We start from the raw sequence: 24,210 nt of genomic DNA, 5'->3' as shown, positions 1-24,210 counted from the left end.
CTAAGAACCGGCAAGTAGCCATCCGCTACGAGTCTTGTGTGCAACAAGCACTTCCGCGACGAAGACTTTTGTTACTGCTTCGGGCCTGCGATGTTCGGTGAGTAGCAGACAGCGCGCACTGAGACGATGGCTCGCGCGCGCTTCCCGCCGGCAAATGATGCTTATCTGCCACAGGATGGTAAAAGCGCTACCTTTTTCCACGTGCGATGCCATCTCAGAACCCTTCAATGCGACCTCTTGATCGTCGGCCCCGTGCTCAGCGTCCACAAAATCGGCTGCAGATGCGCAAGTCATTGTTTAGATACGTTAAATTAAAAAACGCACAGGGTCCCTTATGCATTCGTTAAAGATGACTAGAAGGCGAAAGCCATCTTCTTCTTGTCAGTCGATGTACTGATTCTCCCGCGCCCCCCTCCAAAAGCGTTCTGCGCCTAACGCGGTTTTGCACGGCCTCCGTGACCGATCACGGAGGCAATGCAAAGCGACCACTACTTGTGAATACGTCATCATGTGACGTCACATTATGTGACGTCATAATTACGCTACATATTTTGGCGATCTGTGACGTCATGATGACGTCATATGGTGACACCATCACGTGACTATTATTTATTGCATCACTCGTGTTGACGCCGCCGACGCGGGACGCCGACGGGCAACCTTCCCATTTGATGAGGCATGCATTGCTTCATAAGCTACATAAATTTTGCATTGCCTCCGTGATCGGCCCACCGGCCAACCCCATGTATTTTCTTGGAGCCTCATTTATTTACGTGGGAAAGATGCCACCCTGCTGGCGTTAGACACGACACTGCTGCCAAAATTGCTGGGGTACATGCCAAATAATTACTATCCTGTTTTGCGGCTGTTGGTTGCTGCAATAATTTTTATTTTATTCACCGCTATTTCAAGTTCATGTCGGTCCTAGTTCACAGCCGACGTTTGCAGAACAAGTCCGCAAACGTTACCGTATTTTCTTTCTTTTCCTAGGCGTCGCATGCTACTATATGCTCGGTCTCGTAGACTGGTTCTTCTTCCACCAGCAATCTCGAAGTGGTGAAGCTTTGGTCTATGAATTTGTTGATGACAGAGAGCGGCAAGTTCACTGGAATGCAAACGGAACGATAATTAATTAAGGAGCATTAAAAAAGGGCGTCGCATTTGCTCACGTTTTGTGTGAGCACCAAACGAAACGAATGCGCGGAATAAAGAAACATAAGCATCGGCATTTGCCCGCTGAGATGACCGATCAATACGCAGTGCGAGACAACTTGTCAAATGACATTGAAACGTACCCGAATTTAAACCAAAAAAGAAAAAAAACAACACTGAATCGTCGGGACGGCAGATCACAAAGTTGCCATGCGCACCGAAGCCGCAGTTGTAAGGAAATTGTTTTTGAACTGCTCTGATAGCGTCCGCGCAACAGTAGTTGTTTGTTTACTCACAAATTCTCATATTTTGCGGCCTAAAGTTCACAGCGCGGTGCCAAAACGCGCTCGTAGCAAAAGCGAAACCATCAGTACGAACATACATGCAGACGCTCATACATGCAGAGGCACCGTCAGTCGTCGCCATTGGTCGTCGCGAATCCGTGCGATCGCTGGCTTGGGGCTTCTTTCTGTTATGCTCCGTTTGGTTATACAGGCAATCTACTCTAACGAGATATTTCACATAGTTTGCACTCAGCGAGTGACTACCTTTCACGCAAGAAGCCGGTTCAGGGGTCTGCAACGCGGTGACAGCGTGAAGCGGGTGCTCGGTTTTCTGCAAAGAGACAGCGACTGTAGACTATCTTGTGCTTTCAGTTCATCGAAAATGATTATTTTGACATTAAAGAACACAGTTCATTTCGAAAGTTCTTACATAAATGCCCTGGAGGGCTTCCGCGAGGTGTTTTTGTAGAGCGCCGACAGCAAAACCTATGGGGAGCGCGCCGGCGGTATCCTGCCTAGCACGCAATCGAGGCGCGTCCGATAGAGGGCGACTCCGTAACTCCTCGAGGCTAATAGCTTCCGTCCCTTCGACAGGGAACTCTCGCGCAGGCACCACTCGGCGCACACTGTTGAAGCCGCAGCGTGGAACAATTGGTGGCATCGCACCTCGCCCGGGGCGCAACGAAGTTCCCCGATCTTCGCTAGTCTACCAAACGGCGCACATCGAGCAAAAGCACACCGCCGTACAGGGTCCAGTGGCGTTCAGCATGCGTATGAACGGGGCCTCATACTCCACGCAGCAACCCTTTGGTGCTAAGTGTCTCGTAGCCAGATCGCCAGGGCGGCGCCATGGCTTAGGATGGCCCGATGTGTCCGCCTCCTAGCGAACACATCGAGGACACATGGACGAGTCACTGGGGTTCTGACCTGCCCCCCCCGCCCCCCCCCCTTTCAAAGAGCTCTTCCAAAGAGCAGGAATGAAGTACCAAAACGAAAGCAGCTGCTTTCCGCTTCAATAGGCACTGTTGAACACAAGCTTTCTGAAATGTTGCGGGTTACTTCCGACGTCCTGCAAAGCTTATTATGCTGGGCTTTAAGGGGTCCCTACCGTTCTTTAATTATGTCAACAATTTGGTGGAAGCCATTGACTATAAAGTGTGAATCAGATTGTTGGACTCTGTTATTATTTTTCTTTTGTAAATCACCGGTGAACATAGACATGCTTTACAAGAAAAGTTGTAGGGGTAAATCGTGGGAGGCTATTCGAACAAATATACACAGTGGGGAATGGAACTGAAATTGAAGGAAAGCTGTACCTTCATACTGTACCTTCAAGAAAGTGCTAGTTTTTCATTTGATGGTGTAACCGAAATGACTTAGAAAATAACTACTGTTGGGTGCTCAGAGCTGTTAGATTAAGTTTCCTAATTCGGCCCCCAGGGCCCATGCTCCTTTTTTCTTTTTAATTTTGTTTCAAAGCATACTTTCAATTTTTACATGAAAAAAAGTAAAACGCATATTTATGAAAACATAATTGCCGCTGTGAAAAGATGCGTGTCCCCCCTTGTGATTTTCCTGGATTTACGCCACCGCAGCCCTTTGTAATGGGTTGGAAGCATTCAACGGCCCACTATTACCCAGCTCTCATTCGGTGACACCTGGTTGTTATTTTAATCTTCTACCACGCTATATTACATATGTTAACATAGTTCGTTCCCGACATGCAGCCTATATACAGTCTTTTTGCGAAGGAGTTTCGAGCACCGGTATGGCTCTGCGGTAGAATATTGGGCTGTCACCGAGAGGGCCCGGGTTCGAACCCCGTTCCATGCTCAATATTTTTGGTTATTTCGCGCGGCGGCGGACAACTAAGGCGCCATAAACAGCTGTTGTTAATTGGGATGTCATAACAGGTTTTCTGTAAAAAGTAACAACCATTCAGTACGTTAGACGTGTATCGCCAGGTCAGTCGAGTGAAAGCGCTGCTTTGGCTCGGTCGTCCGTATTAACAAAGCCCACTATAGGGACTGAGGTTAGGTCCACTATAACAATGCGTGTGGCGGCGAGCGTAAAAACCAGGGAACCGTTCAGACCGATGGCAGGAGCAGAAGAAGGCTATTCTTTCTTTTTCGTTTTCTTTTCCTCGCAGCCCCTAGCACGAGGAACGAGGAGCGTGCGCATGCACATGCACATGCGCCTGTGCGCGCCATAATTAATAGTCAGCCGATGCAGACGACGATGGCCGCTAGACCCACGAACTATAATAGCTGGCACGCTGTGGGTTTCAAGATAACTGCAGCATGAGGGTCACGCCGTCTGCTAGCATAGGGAAAGATAACTCGTGCGGATGCACGCCCCAGGCCGCTTTCACCTTAGTGCATGAAATTTTCTCACTGAAACGTATATCAGTCCAAAAAGAAAAAAAAAATCAAGAGAAGTGCCAAATGCCCCCACCTCATTTTTTTTGTCGCGGTGCGAAAGGTTATATTTCAGCTTCGTGACCATGCAACAGCGATTCGTTGGGAAATCCTGTGCGTGCTACAGAAAACTGCGCGAAGTAGAATTGACGTATGAATGTAACGGCACTCCAAGATACGTACCGAGCCTGCCTTACGGATTTGCCGCAGTAATAGGACAAGCGAGTAAACCCATCGTTGCTGCACGCGACCACACATGTTTAACATGACGAGGGTTTCTAAGATTGCGCCCCGCCACGGTGGTCTAGTGGTTATCGCGCTCGACTGCTGACACGAAGGTCGCGGGATCCAATTCCGGAAGCGGCGGCTGCATTTTCGGTGGAGGCGAAAATGTTTGGGGCCCGCGTACTTAGATTTAGGTGCACGGTAAAGAACCCCAGGTGGTCGAAATTTCCGGAGCCCTCCACTACGGTGTCTCTCATAATCATATCGTGGTTTTGGGGCGTTGAACCCCTGATATTATTATTATTAGTTTCTAAGCGTGCTTCGGCATCATCGTTACTTGCTTCTTCAGCGTAACGCAAGCACGTTTTCGCAGCGTCTAACATACCACTCTATAGTGCTTGGGTCGCAGACATGCAATCAAACAATCGTGCTCAGACCAGACCCATAAAACTCGGCGCCAGTTTTGGTTTCAAGGAACATGCGCGCTCGTAGGGGTTGCCGGGCATCTTAAGAGCTGGTTGAATGAAGTGATGTTGACGTGCATTTATTGTCTTTCACGAGTTTTCAGAAATAAAGAAATTTGATTGTACTGTAAAGAAGTCTTCTTTTGTTTATTTGCCGTTCTTATTTCTTATTTTGTGAATTGTAAATCGGGCGAAGCGCGGGAACTGTTTGACTTGTTTCGTAGCGCTGGCCTTCGCTCACCCTTGCCACTCGCTAAGCGATAGCACAAGTTGGATCGCGCTCGGTTATCTCGTTCGGTTGGCGTGCTAAGCATGAATACAGGAAAGATAAGACATTTGATGTAGCATGCAGTGAAGGGAAGCCGCAGTGAGCCCCGTCGAGCAGGTCAACCATGCATTAGACGAAGCAGCTAATTCGGGGCACCACATGTTTGCGCGGTTCTGTGGTGTGTTACCCCAGGGATTTCCAGTTCCGCGAAGGTTTTCAGGTTTCCTAGTGACAACGGGTGAGCGCAAATATTTGGGTTTATTATTTGAGCAGGTATTCATTTTGCATGAGTTCATGAGCAAACCTAGTTTTCTGCTAGCCTGACTGGATTGATTAAGAGCAGTGTTACTAGACTAATTCCTAATGACGACAGTCTACCTGTTGCCGGCGAAATGCGTTTAATGAAAGATTTGAATGCGTTTTGGTTATGCTGCGCACTTAGTTCATCTTTCACTTTTGGCATGTAGTTCAAATGATGTGAAGCAATTATAGGCTCCTTCCTGTTCATGGACATGCGTATAGCCAGTTGGAAACTTTGTGGGCATTTGCTTCTAATACTGTCACTGAAATACATGTAATGGACTCACTGATGCTTTGAGAAATCGATTATCGGGGAATGTGGCTGGAGCCAAAGTTTTGTCCAGTGGTCTTTTCTTCGTCAACGCAGTGCTGCTGCACTGATGAAGACAAGTCAAAATGCCGAAACATTGTCTCCAGCAGCATTCCCTGTTCAACGATTTCTCATCCCTTAGAGCCTCGACGTTCCCCTGAACTTCTGTCTTGTTTGATACTGAAGTTCTGTAAGCAAATTATATGCGCCGTCATAACAGACGTGCCTGAGCCAAGTACGACGTGGCCTCCACGTGATTGTTAATAGTTTTCGCCCTGATTAGGATATTCTTGGTTCATTGCTTGTTCATTATGTACATATTTCAGTTGTGAATTAAAGCTGCTTCTGCAGATTGACAATTTCACACTATGTGTGTCTCTCTTTTTCAGTACTCTGCTACGTCGACGTAACAGAGTACTGAAAAAGAGAGACATACCCACAACAACCGGCCATGGCGCTCGCTGTCGTAACAGGACAGAATCATGTAACTACCACCACCAGCTCCCTACTCACCACACAACCCGAAGAGGGCGAAGAAGCTGCCATCGCTTTAGCCTACGCGACGACTACCGCCTCTTGCATTGTCAGTGACAGCAAGACAGCTATCCGCAACTTCACCAAGGGCCTCATTTCACCGCAAGCGAACCGCATACTTGTAAGCACATCCCCATCTCGTCGCCGCCAAGTTCATTTAATCTGGGCTCCGGGCCATTCGGGCCTTGCCGGGAACGAAGCCGCTCACGACGCTTCCCGAGAAATCGTCCACCGGGCGCGTCACCCGTCATCAGAGCAGCTACCCTCCCGACGAGCCCAGCAGGCTGAGGACGAAGACGTCGAGTCCTGGTGCGGCCACGCGAAAGAAAGAATGGTCACGTATGGTGAAATTGTCATGCATTACCGCAGGGCAAGATTGAAGTACCCAACCCCTGACAAGTCGCTAAATAAGCAACAGTCGACAACATGGCGATTATTACAGACGCGAACATTCCCTACACCCACGCTGTACAGTCGCATATACCCGGACGTTTACACACCACATTGCAAAGCTTGCGGGATGGCTCGCGCCAACCTCGACCACATTATTTGGGCATGTCCCGCAGCGACACACACCACCAAACACAGCAAGAACCCTAAACTTAAGATAACCACGCCCGAGCAGTGGGAGGCTATGCTGCGTGCCCGGATGACCAACTCTGGGCAGTCCGGCTGGCCGAAGGCGCCGCCAAGACCCAAGGTCTGGCCGCCGCCTGAGGAAGGGGGGCTCCGGTAGGGCTAGTCTCCCGGCCCCCGCCTCCCTTGACCCCAGCAAGGACAAAAATAAAGTTGTCTCTCTCTCTCTTGTTCAGTACGATACGCGTGATTAAAAAAAAGATTTAAATTTTACTTGTGTTCATTGAGTTTTGTTTTATTGAGAAATCGGTCAGCTTTAGTTTGTCCACTTCGCAACACACGAACAAAGTTTAAAAAATGGTTAACTAAATTGCAGGTCCGCTGGCCGCCCGAGCGGTCAGCTGACCTGCAACACATTGCCCTTGCCTGCGAAGCGGGAGAGGAGAGCTTCCGCGGCAACCCTCCTCCTCTCTGTTTCGAACCCTTTCCCTCTACTTGCTGACCTCATCAGTGATGTCATGAAAGAAATGTTTTGTTTGTGATTTTTTTCTTGTAGATACCCGGCAGCCGCCAGTGGTGGAAGCGGCGCTGCCGGAGCCTATCAGCATGCGAGAGCGCGTCCCATGGGAGGTATAGGCAGTTTCCGCCCCCTGCTCAGAATCTAGCCGTGCGCATTTCACTTCTCTCGGATGTTGCCGGTTCGATTCGCAGCTCGAAACATGAATCTCGATAAGAACGAACGCGCATGCTTTTTGCAACGTCGAAGAATTCGACGTTGCGAAAATTCGAACAGCAACGCCGCTCGGTTGATACAGGTGAAGTGGATATGGCAGCACAGCGGCGCGGATTGTGGTGACTGCACGCACGTTTCGCCACTTCTCTTTGGTTCTGCTCGTCGAGCCTGTTGGTGGCTTGCGACGCTCCATGATAACCAGAATAAGTAGCATTATATGCATCCCCTAAAAAAAATTGTGCTTTTATTTTGATATGCACTCTATTCTACATTAAATACTCTCAAAGTGACTGAGTGTGAAAAAAACCTTAGAGCGCTAAGGGACGTGAAGCGCAACTATGACCTCGTGAGTCAGGAGCACCATTTCCATCGTCGCTGTTGCTCGGTGCTTTCATAGCCTTCTATGTCCACGGAAATATCCTCGTCGTCACGATGATTACCTCACTGTTAGAAGCAATCTGCACAATATTCCCTTCCGAGAGCCCTCGACTTCTCCACGTCACCATGTTCACAATTATAGAAGTGTGTCTGGGTTCGGAGAACATTTCGCTCTCAAAACTGTGGTCAAACATCTGAACAATATGAATACGTTGTACACGCTGTGCAAACTAAATGTAAAAGGACTACTCTTTCTATGAATCCTTCTTTGAATATCGAGGTGACGGAATAAAAAGCCCTCTCGGGGACAACGCGAAAAGCCGCCATGGAGCACTGTCCACATCAGGAAAACATAGGCTTTGCGCTTGCGAAAATTTAATGCCAAACATGCGTTTCCGTTGTCAGTGATGCGGCTGCGGTGGGGACAAGGAGGTTTTATTTTTTTTTAAACTCCTTGGGGGGTGGGGACTTGGTAGGGGAATACCAGACGCTGGGGAAAGCTAGGAAGGAGGGGGAAGCCGCCATACCGAAGCCGCCCGGAAACAACGTTTTAGGGAAAACTGGAACCTCCATTAAAATTCTACGTTTCCGCATAATTTAGTGGACTCTGAAAGGTGAGGTCCTGCATAGATTTTGCAATCATTCATTCATTCATTCTTCCATTGCTCTGGCTATCAATGCTTCTTTTGGTTGAAACCACCTGCCTCTTGCGGTATGAGGAATTCATAACAGACATTTAGAGAGTGCAAATCCAAGCAGTTTTTCTATATTGTACTTCTTTGCTTAAAGGAAATAGTGGAAACGTAATGGTCCTTTTTGCAGTACTTTTTATTCCATGGGTTGGAAGTAAAGCTATTTCGACACGCATCCGGACTGTCACAGATAACGAAAACCAGCATGTAGGCTTTTCTTGGTGACTTAAGCTCAATGTGACGTTATTGGTGTGTCACCAAGCGCAGCTATGCATCCAGTCCCTAAAGTTTTCTTAGGCTGCCCATTAAAGGCGCCGTTTGTTGGGCAGAATGAGAAACTATCATGCATTAAGTTGAAGCTTCAAGCATGCCCTCTAGTGGCGGTGCCGCGCATGTTCGTCAAATGCTCGAGTGCACATGTAGCGTCATGTGTCTATGTGCAAGTGTCGTCTGCGTGTTTTAGGTGCGAAGCACCTTCTGCGCCGGGGTGTCGGCATCTCTTGTCGTAGCCGTCATGGTAAAAGAAGTGGGAAATAAGACGGCGCGTTCGCTCCGGAAAATCTCGCGAGAACGCGCGCTCTGGCCCGCGAGAGACAACGCCACATGCGCTTCTCCGAGTGCCAAATAAGACGGTGCGTTGGCTCAAGAAAAGCTATGTTTCTGCGATGGGCGCTGGACGCTGTCTGCGACCATAGACACCATTCAGTGTCTATGATCGATCTTCTTGGATTTCACCTGGGGCGCATAGACGTATGCCAGGGACAGTGTTATGAGTATATGCGCCACACGTCACTTGGATAAAGGGTTTGATGGCGTACGCCATAGGCATCTCATGAAGAAGTGAACAATTCATGAACACCGAGTGCCGCTGAAGCCGAAGCTTCAGCTAGGGTATTTGTCTCCAATGCTGCAACAACCTTGAAGAAGACATGTCCGCTTGTCGAAACGTCGAGTCCAGTGAAACTCCGTGTTCAGGAATTTGTCACCTTCCAATGAACTTCTGCCTTTAATATTTTTTTTCGACAGGTATGTCATGGTATTCGTGCCGTGAAACGCAAGTTTCGTCCCTCATACACTCAAGTCTTTTTATGTCAGTATTGGTATGCACCAAGTTGAGGAGACGACCAGGATGGTACAAATTCACAGTTGGCTAGATAGATAGATAGATAGATAGATAGATAGATAGATAGATAGATAGATAGATAGATAGATAGATAGATAGATAGATAGATAGATAGATAGACAGACAGACAGACAGACAGACAGACAGACAGACAGACAGACAGACAGACAGACAGACAGACAGACAGACAGACAGACAGACAGACAGACAGACAGACAGACAGACAGACAGACAGACAGATAGATAGATAGATAGATAGATAGATAGATAGATAGATAGATAGATAGATAGATAGATAGATAGATAGATAGATAGATAGATAGATAGATAGATAGATAGATAGATAGATAGATAGATAGATAGATAGATAGATAGATAGATAGATAGATAGATAGATAGATAGATAGATAGATAGATAGATACGGTGAAAGTACATATGGTTCGCTAAAAAACGCCAGACCTGCGCGAAAAGCGCAGCACAGTCACAGCGAAAGCTGGAAGAGCGGCTCTCTTGCGGCTACTAATACAAGTACACTAGCAACGTACCCACTTTCCCACAATCCATGATTTTTGTTAAGTTTGGAAGCACCCATTACGCCATTATTCGTCATTCTGCGGAGAAGCGAGGCATTAGGTGCACTTTGTTGATGCGACGGCTGATGACGATGAAGAAGTATGGCTGAGCCCTATGTCATGCGTACTTTCTAAGCTTTGAACGACCCACCAGCTACGTAATTCGCATTGTGTGACGTCCGGTCAATATTTCGCTCTCCCACCACGCTATATAACATATGTTAACGCGAGAAAGCGACAGAGAGAGAGGGGGGGGAGAAATTTATTGAGACCCTGAGGAAATGGTTCATGGGGGCCTTATGGGCTTCCTTGGCAACCAATAGAAGTGCACTTGCGAGGAAACCATTACGCTATAAATAACCAATAATTTTTTTGTAATAAAGAAGCAGCCATTATGCCATTTTTCGTCATTCTGCGGAAAACCGTGGTACGCGGTAAGTACCTGCAAGGCATTATGGGCACTTTGTTGATGCTGTGCGTGATAAAAATGGAGAATTATGGCAGAGCTCTTTGCAATGAGTTTGGACGCATTCAACAACCCACTCGTTGCGCATTTCTCATTGTGTAACACCTGGTTACAGAATTCGCGTTGTGTGCTGCTGACCCGTCGACTGCGAACCCGAAGGTCGCGGGATCGAATCCCGGCCGCGGCAGCTGCATTTTCGATGGAGGCGAAAATGCTTGAGGCCCGTGTGCTTATATTTAGGTGCACGTTAAAGAACCCCAGGTGGTCGAAATTTCCGGAGCCCTCCACTACGTCGTCTCTCACAATCATGTCGTGTTTTTGGGAAGTTAAACCCCAGATATTATTATTATCTTACTCTTCTACCACGCTACATTACATATGTTAATGCGGTTCCTTCCCGACATGAAGCCTGTATAGGGTCTTTTTGCACAGAACTTTCAAGCAACGGCTTAACTCTGAGGTAGAATACTGGGCTCCCACGCAGAGGCCCCAGTTTCAAACCCCGTTCCGGCCTTATATTTTTTTTTTATTTCGCGCGATAGTCGTTACGGACACCGGCGGTGACGGCGGCGGCGGCGGTGGACAACTACGGCGCCAAAAACGGCCCTTGTGATCAGCTTTCGCTGTGAAATGCTTCGCATTTATAAATTAGTGTTTCACATTCGTCGTCATTGCTGCGCCGGCTAACATTCCTAGGTTTACATGCACAGAAATACCAGTAAAGTGAACGGGAGGACGGCCGCCATCGCAGCTCAATTGGTAGAACATCAGACACGTTAAACGATGTTCGTAGGTTCAGTCCACAGAAGCGGCAAGTTCTCTTTTCGTTAATATTTCTTGTCACTGTTACCACGCGACAGTCAAATCCTACAAATATAATGTCCCCTACACCTTCCTAGGCTTCATTGTTTGTTGGTTTTATTAGGCTGTATGTATACTTGTCGCTTGTATTGTGTGCTTGTAAGATGATATGGTTACGGTCACCTGGTCAATTGGAACCAGTGCCCAATATAGTACCCTGTGTGGATACCCGAAGCAAATCGTATTCATGCCTTTCTAAGGCACTGCCACAATGGGCTTTTCGTATTACATGTGGAAAACTACATTCTTCGCAGGTACCCTACTGAGGAACGAAAAAAAATGGCCGCCATTCCTCCCTGCAAACGCGAATGTCCGCCGAGGTTGTATCAAACATCACACATGCTGATGGGGGCGGGGAGGGGGTATGCTTTATTCATCATCATCATCACTACAATCATCATCATCATAATCATCAGCCTGTCTACGCCCACTGCAGGGCAAAGGCCTCTCCCATGTTCCGCCAATCAACCCGGTCCTGAGCTTTCTGCTGCCACGTTATACAAACTTCTTAATTTCATCTAACCACCTAATTTTCTGCCTCCCACTCACGCGTTTGCCATCTCTTGGAATCCAGTCAGTTACCCTTAATGACCACCGGTTATCCTGCCGACGTGCTACGTGCCCGGCCCATATCAATTTCTTCTTCTTGATTTCAACTATGACATCCTAACCCCCGTTTGTTCCCTGACACACTCTGCTCTTTTCCTGTCTCTTCAGGTTACACCTAGCATTTTCCTTTCCATCGCTCGCTGCGTCGTCCTCAATTTAAGTTGAACCCTCTTTGTAAGTCTCCAGGTTTCTGCTCCGTAGGTAAGTACCGGTAAGATGCAGCTGTTATATACCTTCCTCTTGAGGGACAGTGGTAGATTACCATTCATGATTTGATAGTGCTTGCCGAATGAGCACCATCCCATCCTTATTCTTCTAGTTTTTTCACTCTCATGGTTCGGCTCCGCGGTTACTACCTGTCCTAAGTAGACGTTCTCCTTTACAACTTCAAGTGTCTCGCCCCCTATCGCTAAGCGCTGTTCTCTGCCGAGATTGTTCCACATTACTTTAGTTTTATGCATATTAATTTTCAGACCTACTCTTCTACTTTCGGTATCCAGTTCAGTAATCATGAGCTGTAATTCGTCTCCCGCGTTGCTCATCAATGCAATGTCATCAGCAAATCGCAGGTTGCTGAGATACTCTCCATTAACTCTTATCACGTAGCAAGTCGGCAGGATAACCGGTGGTCATTAAGGGTAACTGACTGGATTCCAAGAGATGGCAAACGCGTGAGGGGGAGACAGAAAATTAGATGGGTAGATGAGATTAAGAAGTTTGCAGGTATAACGTGGCAGCAGAAAGCACAGGACCGGGTTGATTGGCGGAACATGGGAGAGGCCTTTGCCCTGCAGTGGGCGGAGACAGGCTGATGAACTCTTATCCCTAATTCTTCCCAATCTAGGGCCCTGAAAACCTCCTGTAAACACGCGGTGAATAGCATTGGAGAGATAGTGTCTCCCTGTCGTACGCCATTCTTTATTGGGATTGTGTCGCTTTTTTTATGGAGGACTATAGTGCCTGTGGATCCGCTGTAGATTTCTTCCATTGTGTTTATATAGGCTTCGTCGATGCCCCGATTCCGCAGTGCCTGCATGACTGCTGTAGTCTCCACCGAATCGAATGCCTTCTCGTAATCTATGAAGGCTATGTATAGGGGTTGGTTGTATTCCGCGCATTTCTCTATCCCCTGATTGATAGTATGATTATGGTTCTATTGTTGAGAAGCCTGTACGAATTCCTGCCTGGTTGATTGGTTGATTGAACTCTAATGTCGTATTAATTCTGTTAGCAATTACTTTGGTAAATAGTTGTAGACAACGGACAGTAAGCTGATGGGCCTGTAATTTTTTAGGTCCTTGACATCCCCTTTCTTATGGATCAAGATGATGTTGGCATTCTTCCAAGATTCTGGTATCCTCCCCGTCGAGAGACACTTCGTATGCAGGGTGGCCAGTTTTTCTAACATAATCTCTCCACCGTCTTTCAACAGGTCTGGGTTACCTGATCCTCACCAGCGGCTTTGCCTCTTTGCATTCCCTTTAGGGCTTTCTTTACTTCTCCTGTCAATACTGGTGGGATGTCAGATTCTTCTGGGCTATTACTGCTTCTTACGCTATCATCCTGACTGTCTCGGCTGATGTACAGTTCTCTGTAGAACTCTTCCGCTACCTCAACTATTCTATCCATATTTGTTGTGACCTTGCCTTCCTTGTCCCTTAATGCATACATCTGATTCTTGCCTATGCACAGTGTTGTCTTCATAGCTTTGAAGCTTCTTCCGTTCTTTAGAGCATGCTCAATTCTCTCCATCTTGCACTTTCTTATGTCGGCTACTTTACGCCCATTGATTAACTTCGAAAGCTCAGCTGGCTCTATTTTGTCTGTTGCATTTGAGGCTTTCATGGCTGGACGTTTCTTAATGAGGTTTTTCGTCTCTTCGGATAGCTTGCCAGTGTCCTGTCTAACGACTGTACCCCCGACTTCCACTGCACATTCCTTAATGATACTAGTCAGATTATCATTCATTGCGTCAACGCTGAGGTCGTTTTCCTCGGTTAAAGCCGCGTACCTATTTTGAAGTGAAACTCTGAATTCCTGTACTTTCCCTCTCAGAGCTAGTTCATTAACCCGCTTCTTGCGTATCAGTTTCTGCCGTTCCTTCCTCAAGTCTATTTGAATTCTAGATCTTACCATTCTATGGTCACTGCATCGGATCTTGTTAACTACTTCCACATCCTGTACAATGCCCGGGTGGCCACACGTTATGAAGTCTATTTCATTTTATTGCGATAGCAATTATATGGACAGTCTCGGCTGATTTTTGCCGTCGCCGCCGTCATGCTGCGTATATGTATAAGTATGCATATATACATCAATATCCCAAAGAAAAATAAATCAGAAAAATGCTTCCGAAGCGCGGAATCGAACCAGCGACCTCTGAACTCGCAGCGCGATGCGCTAGGCACTACTACACAAAGCGTACATACCTCTGGCAGCTAACGGCGAGCGTTATATACACACCCTTTACCGTTTGCAGTCCTCCGAGACGGAGGCGCTTATAAGCTAATCTTCATTACCAGCGAGATGGCGTTAGGAGCGCGACGGGCGCACTTAAAGGCGTCGGCCAGCTCTCTCGCTTCTTCTTGCGCAGGGAGAGCATTGCTCTTGCGCTGTCTGCTCGCGCGGGCGCTCGATCAAGCTACCGCAGTGTTCATGATTCTCAGCAGATGGAGCTACATGGTAGCTTTCACTGCGCGTCGCGTACGTGTAGCTAAAAGCGGTTGAGATGTCGTGCACGTAAAGTAAGTGTACTTTTCACTTTTGCGTATGAGAAGTCCCTACGCACGTGAAATTAAAACTGTCTAGTAGCTGCCGGGTAGTGATGGACGCACGGTAGTTGCAGCGCGTCCATCACGGGCCGCTTTTCTTGCTATCGCATTCATTGCTTCGCCCTTGCGGCGAAACTGTGACTTTTTTAGTTTCGCCATTAGGACTCCTCCACGTCCACTTACTAGTAGCCCGTTTTATTATTACTTTGGAGTAATTGCAGTGATAATCGCTTTTCGGTCGCCTTGATAGACCGTGATTGGTTCCGCGACCATTTTCAGCAAGAAAAATTTGTTCCTTTCGTACAGCATTGTATTACGCTGTTCTTCTGAAGTCCTTAATTTCCGTCGCCTACCCATGGTAGTCTTAGAATAAACTGACTGAGTTGCTAGACGGGTCTCCATTTTACATGTGTAAGCGGGAAACACACACGAAGAGATGGAAGGGCCGTTTGGGGCCGTTTCACGTCATTCAAAGCCCTCGTGTGAAGTACAAAGCAGCTGCAACCTAATCTTTACCGGGAACGCGTGGGAGGGTGTTCCCATTGTTTGCAGTCCCCTTATCATCCAGCATGTGGTTTTGTAGTTATTTTGTGGTTTTCTTCAATGAAACGAATACTGAGCTCTATGATGTATGCCAGATTGCAAAGAAAAATATGCCGTCTCCTTCAATTGTTAAAGCGCTCCTAAACCGTAGACAGGCTGATGTTGTTGTTGTTGAAACCATCCAGATGTCGAAATTTAGTTGTGGCGTTGCAGCTGTGCACGAGTCTACAGCGAACGCGTTCGTCGGCTCGTCTGTCCACCTCTCCGAATGCCCTTCATCAGCTTCCGACGTGAAAATGCGAGCAGCGCGCGCATCTGCTAGCAGAGGAGCACGCGAACGCGAGCTTCTGTTGGTGGTTTAGAGGCATCGCGTTTCGTCTTTAGTCCACGGAGACGAAACCGTTCCGGGGTAGAGGTATGCAGCTTCGGTGTAAAAGGAAAGAAATTATCTCATGCCCCAACCCCCCTTTCTTCACCTCGCGGAGAACAATGATGCTTTAGTTAACCATGCTTCATGTCGGACAGTCGCTTTGCAGTACAGAAGGTATATTATTGCAATTTGTGCAATATCACGTCTAGCGACCGTATAAGTCATACCGACGCAAGTTATAAGAATTCACAGTGTATGCTCCTGTAGTTCTGCGTGAATTGGTTTAATGAACTTTCCTTTGGGGATATATGATGTACACTCGGCGAGGGACAGCTTACTACTTTCGTCCGCCGTGGTGGTATATAGGTTGCAGGGCTCGGCTGCTCACCCGAAGTTCGCGGGTTCGACCCCGCGACAATTGCAGGCAAACGCCATATCTTTCTTTGCAATCAAACATACAGCACATAGTTCGGTATTAGTTTCAATAAAGGAAACCACAAAACAAGCATTAAAACCTCATTCTGAATTATAAGGCGCCTGTGAACAATGGGAAACCGATCCCACACGTTCCCTGTAAAGATTTGGTAGCAGCTGCTTTTTCACTTTACACTAGGGCTTCGATTGACGTCAAACGGCCCTTCCTTCTCCCTGCGTGTTTCCCGCTTTTCATATATAAAAGGGAGACCGTCTAGCAACCCATCAGGAGGCGGACCATTGCTGGACGGACTACATTGGAGCGGGGGCGTGTGCGCCCGTCTCATTTCCTGCGTGCCCCTAGTGACCAATATAAGCGACACTGGGTCGGCCAACACGTGATAGCTGGTTCCTCCCGGACAGTGTAGCGATACTCCCAGCCTCCGCAGCATTGCACGCTATGCGTGAAACGGAGTACCATTCACTTAAAAGAGCAGTGATATCAACTTTACGCATGTCGCGCTTTCTTAGTCGGCGTGTAGACATAGAGCCCGTAGTAACTATTCGCTACTGAGAATGCACCGGAGGGTCGAATGAATATCTGTAATATTGATGAGTACGACCACTATCCAACGCGATCCAAAACGGGTATCAAGCCCGCCAATTTGCCGTGCGGTGACCTCACGCGGCCACCTCCCGAAAGCACCCCATCTGACCACGTGGCCACACAAAACGGTGACGCAAGCTCCAGCTGACATTTCGTTGGCTAGGCGCGCACGTGTACTCATGTCCTCGTCGCCACCATCGTCGTTGCCACCGTCATCAGGGTCTACAAGTGATGACGACAACACTGATTAGTTGGGAATCGCTGCAGCGATTCGCAACGTCGCGAATCCTTTTCGCTTCGATCCTGTGCAAAGCAGCGATTCGGAAATCTACGCCTGTCCGAGCAGAGACAAGGAGGCACCAGGAGCGTTACAAAACACAGAACAAGAAGAAACGTTGTGGACAGGACAGGCGAGCTTATCATGTCCGCAAAAATAAGCAGTCTGGTGGTTAACAACAACAAACCATTTATTCAACGCAAATTGTCGGTCGTCTTCAAAGTAAAATACGCCCGCACGGCTCAGAATTCTTTCGCGTCTGCCGATTCTTCCACTTCGGGCTCGCCTTCTTTCACCGACCACCACCAACACACGCGGACAAGCTGTCGACGCTCTGCGCGTCTCGTTCCCAGCCAGGCGTCCGTGCTGGTGAGTCTCGCCCATGTCACCATCAAACTCCGAAGAGTAGCCTAATCTCTGGATGTGCAAGGCCGACGTTCAATGCATCGCGGAGACGCGTGGAGAGACGCAAATTGCATGCGCAGTTCCACCTGTAAGCTTCTATAAACGACCTTTGGAGCTGTCCGCGACAAAGGCATTCCGTCTTGCGGCACTTGAAACGCCACTGGAGGAAGCAGCGCGCAGCTGTTTCACGATATGCTGGCACCTAACGCAGTTGAGATTGTCGCTCCGAAGTATCACACGATGACGAGCACACGACAAAAAAATTGGCCGCGTATCTGCGTGCTTCGCTGCAAATGCCGTCTAAAGACGATAGAAGAGGCGCTGCGTGAGATATGGACGCCATCTGGCAATACGTCGGGAAACATGAGTGCTGTGTTGCGGGCTGGTAGTCCCGGCGCAGCAGCAGGCAAAGACCGGCGGTGACCAACGCGACCGGCGTTGACGCCAGCCAGCCTGAACACGCGGTTTGGCGCGAAGCGCCGAAGCAGAAGAAACGTCCGCACTCAACGAGTACTCTCCACACACTCTTTTATTTACACGTCGCCTGGGTAAAACAGGAATGCCAGAGCGGCGCCCCATGGCATTCGTACAGTGCAATACTGAACGAAACCGAAACACAACAATGAACTCGTGCAAAGGGCGCGGAAGAAGGCAAGTTTCAGCGCAGTCGCATTTTCAGCGCAGCTTCAGAAACTAGGGTCTCTAGAATTACGTATCTATGTATTTTCTATTAAAGGAACACATCACCTAATACTTACCTAGTGATGTTGCGCCTCAGATATGCGTAATGTTTGCTTTTTGATCAACAGTATACACAAGTTTGAACCTAGTCAACTGTTCATGATGGTTGGCCCTTGGGCAAGTGGTTCAACTTTGGCCGGGAGGCTGATTCGAGGGACGTGCCGACAAACAGAAAGACAGACAGAAAGACAGAACAAATTTCTGCGTTTAAGTTCCCCAAGAAAGACTATCGTCTTTAATAATTCGAAGCGGCACGGCGAAGACGCGGGATTCGAGACGAACCAGCCCAGACATTCAGGCGCCACCGCCAGTGGGCACCACGATGAGAACACTGAGACTGTCGGCGTCATCGTCGCTCAGCGCCTGGGGCATGGCTTATGGGGCCCGCTGAACGCGATGTCACAGGGTTGTTGAACGCCCCGTTGAGCCTTCGTACGCTGTACCCCCCCCCCCCCCCCACGAAACAAGAAATGACACCATCTCCCGCTAAAGGGGACCATGAGGCGATGTGAATCCGGAGCACTTGCACGATCGCGTTCCGTTGGCGTTCGCTGGGCATGCTACCGACCTCGCGTCGTGGAACGCGAAGAGGAACAGTACGCGCGTCGTGTCTTCCCTCTAGCCTGGCCGTTAATTCTCAGAGGGCGTGCGGAGAACGCGGTCGACAGGTGCGCGAGAGAGAGGCAGCGTAGGAGAGGAGAGAGAGGGGGAGGGGACGCGCATGCGCTGGCCCTCATCGCGGCGCTGCGCAGGAGAGAATTTCGGCATGTCGAGCCCACATTTCAGAGGAGCCACCGAGGCAAGCGCTGGACTGAACGCGCGCAGCTCTCTACCACTTGAACGAGAGGAGACTAGAGGAGGAGAGTAGCGTACGCGCCGTGAGAGCAGAAGCGAGAACGCAGGAGAAGCGCAAACAGGCGCTGGTAGAGAAGTGGAGAGAGTAACGCGCAGCTGTTGGAGAGGGAAGGAGCAGAGTTGCGCATGCGTAGTGTGAGTGCGGACTACTACGCCGCGTGCGGATTACCACGCCGCGTGACATATCCCCGAGCAAGAGATACTTCGCATCTAAAAAGAATTCCACGCAACGGACGCAATACACACCTCGCTCAAACAAATCCACGGATATCCACGAAGTGAATGATGATGAGTGGGCGAAGCACTGGGGATCGTTCGGCAACCATGAATTTCCCGTGACATTGCGCACTCGTGCATGTAAATGAGTGACAACGCGTGCATACAACAATGTTTATTGGCAATACAATGTTTATTGGTCATATACGGTATGTGGTGTTGAGTTCTGGATTCCGTTTTCTCTTCATTATTGCTGCTTTGTGGTCCGCAAAATGTAGAGCCAATGGTTCTTCGATCGGATCTACCTTGAAGTTGGCAAAGACAAGGTCTATGCACGTCCCCCTGGTGGTATATAGCTCGCTGTCCGTGTCGACGTTGCCTTTCGCCGGCGAGAGCGCGTTCACGGTCGTCCATGGAAAAAAGAGAATGTGTGGTCTGGTACGCGCTCGTACATGCCCATTTTCACTGCAGTGGCTTATCGTGTAATTTTTTTCACTGCACCGCCCTCTGATGCAGCTTTTTTTACCAGATGTTCTTTTTTTCACAGCAGCGCCCTGTCATGTATTTCACAGATATTCCTTTTTTTTCGGTTGAGGTTCAGTTTCTTTTTTGTCGGTTTCGGTTTCGTGGACCGTGACGGACGCCGACAAGGCTAGGCCGTAAGAAGCTTCGCCCCTACAACTTATGCCTACCAGGCTATCGAGTGAAGGCCACATCTCGATGTTGAAATTTTATGTCACTGCTCCTTTCTTCAATAGCCTTTGTCGCCTATTCTTGTAGTCAACCGCAGGAGGTCAGCTGTGACACTCTGGTTAGCATGCTGCTGGGCGCAATCTGCGCCGAATGCATATTTGCCAGAAGAAAAAACCTTTGATTCCTACTTAAATAGGTGTGACAAAGAGCTTTACATTTCGATTTAGCAAAAATAACGTCAATATTCCGACAAGTTTTACTTAACTTGCACGGGCTATTTCGGTTGTTGTGAAGATTAATGTACGACACTCTTCAATTGTTCATCCTTTGTTCTAAATACAGCTCTTCAAAATTTCAAGGGCACCTTAACGCTCGCCCATAGTATATAGGGTAATCTACCTATCTAGCCTCCTACGACTTTGTGCTAGTGATGCAGAACTATCGATGGTACTACCGGTACTATCGATAGCTGAGTCACTATCGAACTATTTATGGTAAAAAAAGCCGGCAGATCCCACGCATTGTGGGAATCGATGTAATGCAAAGCCGCCAGCAAAGAGCTGCACACATCGTCTTGTATGTCACTAAGGAAAATGCGTGTCATGGTTTTCATGTTAACTCCTATTATTTATGTTCGTCACACAGTAACGTCGCGCAATACCAACTTCGGGTTCATTAGGGTGGCTTGTTGGGCAAGTTGGTACATAGTTCAGGAGGTCCGATTTCTCGACAGTGATAGGTGATAGGTTGCCTGTTTTTGATTCACGGTTGTTGCTGCGCATGCTCATTTCGGTTGTTGTTCGCGTCTTCATCGAAATAAAGTCAGTTGTTAGTCCAGCGTCCTACCTGTTCCTGTCTCTTTTTCCTGGCTCAGTTTCTTCTCTTTTCTTTAGTGCTGCTGGCATTTCCTTACGAAGAACCAACTTCGGGGTAAATCAAGCTAGCGAAACGGCCGCCAGCGCACATGAGCGTGGTACGTAAGTCTCGCTGTACATGACATGTGTGTCATGACTTTCATGTTAACTCGTGTTATTTATGTTCGTCACACAGTCACGTCGCAAGATACCAATTTTGGTGTATATCAAGCTAGCGAAACGGCCGCCAGCGCCCCATGAGCGTGGCACGTAAGTCATGCTGTACATGACATACGTGTCATGACTTTCGTGTTAACTCGTGTAATTTATGTTCGTCACACAGTCACGTCGCAAGATACCAATTTGGGTGTATATCAAGCTAGCGAAACGGCCACCAGCGCCCCATGAGCGTGGTACGTAAGTCATGCTGTACATGACATGTGTGTAATGACTTTCATGTTAACTCGTGTTATTTATGTTCGTTACACAGTAACGTCTCAAGATACCAATTTTGGTGTATATAAACCTAGCGAAACGGCACCAGCGCACCATGAGCGTGGCATGTAAATCATGCTGTACATGACATGCGTGTGATGACTTTCATGTTAACTCGTGTAATTTACGTTCGTCACACAGTCACGTCGCAAGATACCAATTTGGGTGTATATCAAGCTAGCGAAACGGCCGCCAGCGCCCCATGAGCGTGGCACGTAAGTCATGCTGTACATGACATACGTGTCATGACTTTCATGTTAACTCGTGTAATTTACGTTCGTCACACAGTCACGTCGCAAGATACCAATTTGGGTGTATATCAAGCTAGCGAAACGGCCGCCAGCGCACCATGAGCGTGGCACGTAAGTCATGCTGTACATTACATGCGTGTCATGATTTTCATGTTAACTCGTCTGTTATTTATGTTCGTCTCACATTCACGTCACGCAATACCAATTTCGGGGTAGATTAAACTAGCGAAACGGCCGCCAGCGCCCCATGAGCGTGGCACGTAAGTCATGCTGTACATGACATGCGTGTCATGAGTTTCATGTTAACTCGTGTCATTTATGTTCGTCACACAGTCAAGTCGCAAGATACCAATTTTGGTGTATATAAAGCTAGCGAAACGGCCACCAGCGCACCATGAGCGTGGCACGTAAGTCATGCTGTACATTACATGCGTGTCATGATTTTCATGTTAACTCGTCTGTTATTTATGTTCGTCTCACAGTCACGTCACGCAATACCAATTTCGGGGTAGTATAAACTAGCGAAACGGCCGCCAGCGCCCCATGAGCGTGGCACGTAAGTCATGCTGTACATGACATGCGTGTCATGAGTTTCATGTTAACTCGTGTCATTTATGTTCGTCACACAGTCAAGTCGCAAGATACCAATTTTGGTGTATATAGAGCTAGCGAAACGGCCGCCAGCGCACCATGAGCGTGGCATGTAAATCATGCTGTACATGACATGCGTGTCATGATTTTCATGTTATGACTTGTCAGTTATGTTCGTCATACAGTCATGTTACGTCATACCAATTTTGGTGTACATTCGATTAACCAAGCGGCCAGGAGAGCACAAAGTCGTAGGCGGCTAGATAGATAGATAGATAGATAGATAGATAGATAGATAGATAGATAGATAGATAGATAGATAGATAGATAGATAGATAGATAGATAGATAGATAGATAGATAGATAGATAGATAGATAGATAGATAGATAGATAGATAGATAGATAGATAGATAGATAGATAGATAGATAGATAGATAGATAGATAGATAGATAGATAGATAGATAGATAGATAGATAGATACGCTCAAAGTCGCAGAAGTTCGCTAAGAAATGCTTCGCATTTAAAATACTATCGATAGCGGCACTATCGATAGTATGAAATCAACAGCGCGAACTCATTGCAGAATAAACTTGGTGTCCCGCTCGCGTGGTACATAGTGGAGCCGGAGGAGAAGGCTGAAAGGCAATAATTGGTTGACACGCTTGTGTTCTTCACCAGAGTGCTTTGCTGACACATGACCATAAAGTCAAACTATTGAGCTGTAGCGGAAAGGAAGCCTAGTGGTGGGATTGTGCGCCTTCAAATTGATATTGCATTTTATGATTTCACAATAAAAAATTTCAAGAATTGTAAGGCGTAACTGGTTGCTTTTCGATACGAATTTATTGATGGATATATCCTGCCAATAATAAATTTTTCTCCGAAAAATTACTCCTAAATTAAGCGAAGCTGATAGCAGGATGGACGAAGGAAACACAGCGCCGACCAAAAGTAAAAATATATTCTTAAAGAGACGTTTCGGCTCCCACACGGGAGCCTTGTTCACAATGAAGCATGTGCAGCAAGTTCGCTTACTTATCGCTTACTTATCGCTTTATCGCTTACAAGTTCGCTTACTTAGATAAGTAACTAACTAAGATAAGTAAGCGAAGCGACTGTATGACGAACGTAAATGAAAGGTGTTAACATGAAAATCATGACATGCATGTCATGTATGGCATGGTTTACATGCTATACTCGTGGTGCACTCGCCGACATTTCGCTCGTTTGATATACACCAAAATTGATATTGCGCGATGTTACTGTATGACGAACATAAATGAGAGGTCTTAACATACGAATCACGTTATGCATGTCATGTACGGTATGCTTTACATGCCACTGTCATGGTGTGCTTCCGGCCGTTTTGTTAAGTGGATATATACCAAAATTGGTATGGCACGACACAAGTGCGTGATGAACATAAGCGACAGGTCATGCATTGTATATACCAGAATATGCGTTTCATTGGCATGGTGTATACTAGATTGTGCATGCATGCGTGCACGGCAAACATGCGATATATGGTGGACTAGATGCCATGGCATGAATGATTTCATTTGGCTCAAAGACAAACAAGGCGATGTATGCAGCTCTTTGCTGGCTGCTTCGCGTTACATCGATTCCCACAGTGCGTGGGATCTGCCGAATTTTTTCTGATTTATTTTTCTTTGGGATATTGATGTATATATACATACTTATACATATACGCAGCATGACGGCGGCGACGGCAAAAATCAGCCAAGACTTTCCATATAATTGCTATCGCAATAAAAGAAAACTATCGATAGTCAATTTAGCGATAGTTCTGCATCACTTCTTCAATAATAAAATCTGCGGTTAAACGTCCCAAAACCACGATACGATTATGAGAGACTCTAGGGTGCCTTGATGCGCGTTTTGTTGCGCGTTTTGTCCAGGGTGAGGACATCTGCGGCGTCTACTGCGGCGCGGCTGCCATATTTTAGCCCACGGCTTCTTACCGGCGTCTCACCCCTCTACGCCAGCTGCGCTGAGAGGCACGAGACGCGGAGCAAAAAATGGCGTCGTGGCGGCATCAGCCCCTTCAAAGAATGGCAACACCCTAAGGGGGGCGCACACATCGAGGCACGCTAAGAGACTCCGTAGCGGAGCGCTCCGGAAATTTCGACCATGTGGCTT

The sequence above is a fragment of the Rhipicephalus sanguineus genome, chromosome 2 (assembly GCF_013339695.2).
Source record: "Rhipicephalus sanguineus isolate Rsan-2018 chromosome 2, BIME_Rsan_1.4, whole genome shotgun sequence".
Classification (NCBI taxonomy): Eukaryota; Metazoa; Arthropoda; class Arachnida; order Ixodida; family Ixodidae; genus Rhipicephalus; species Rhipicephalus sanguineus.
This window is presented reverse-complemented; position numbering follows the sequence as displayed.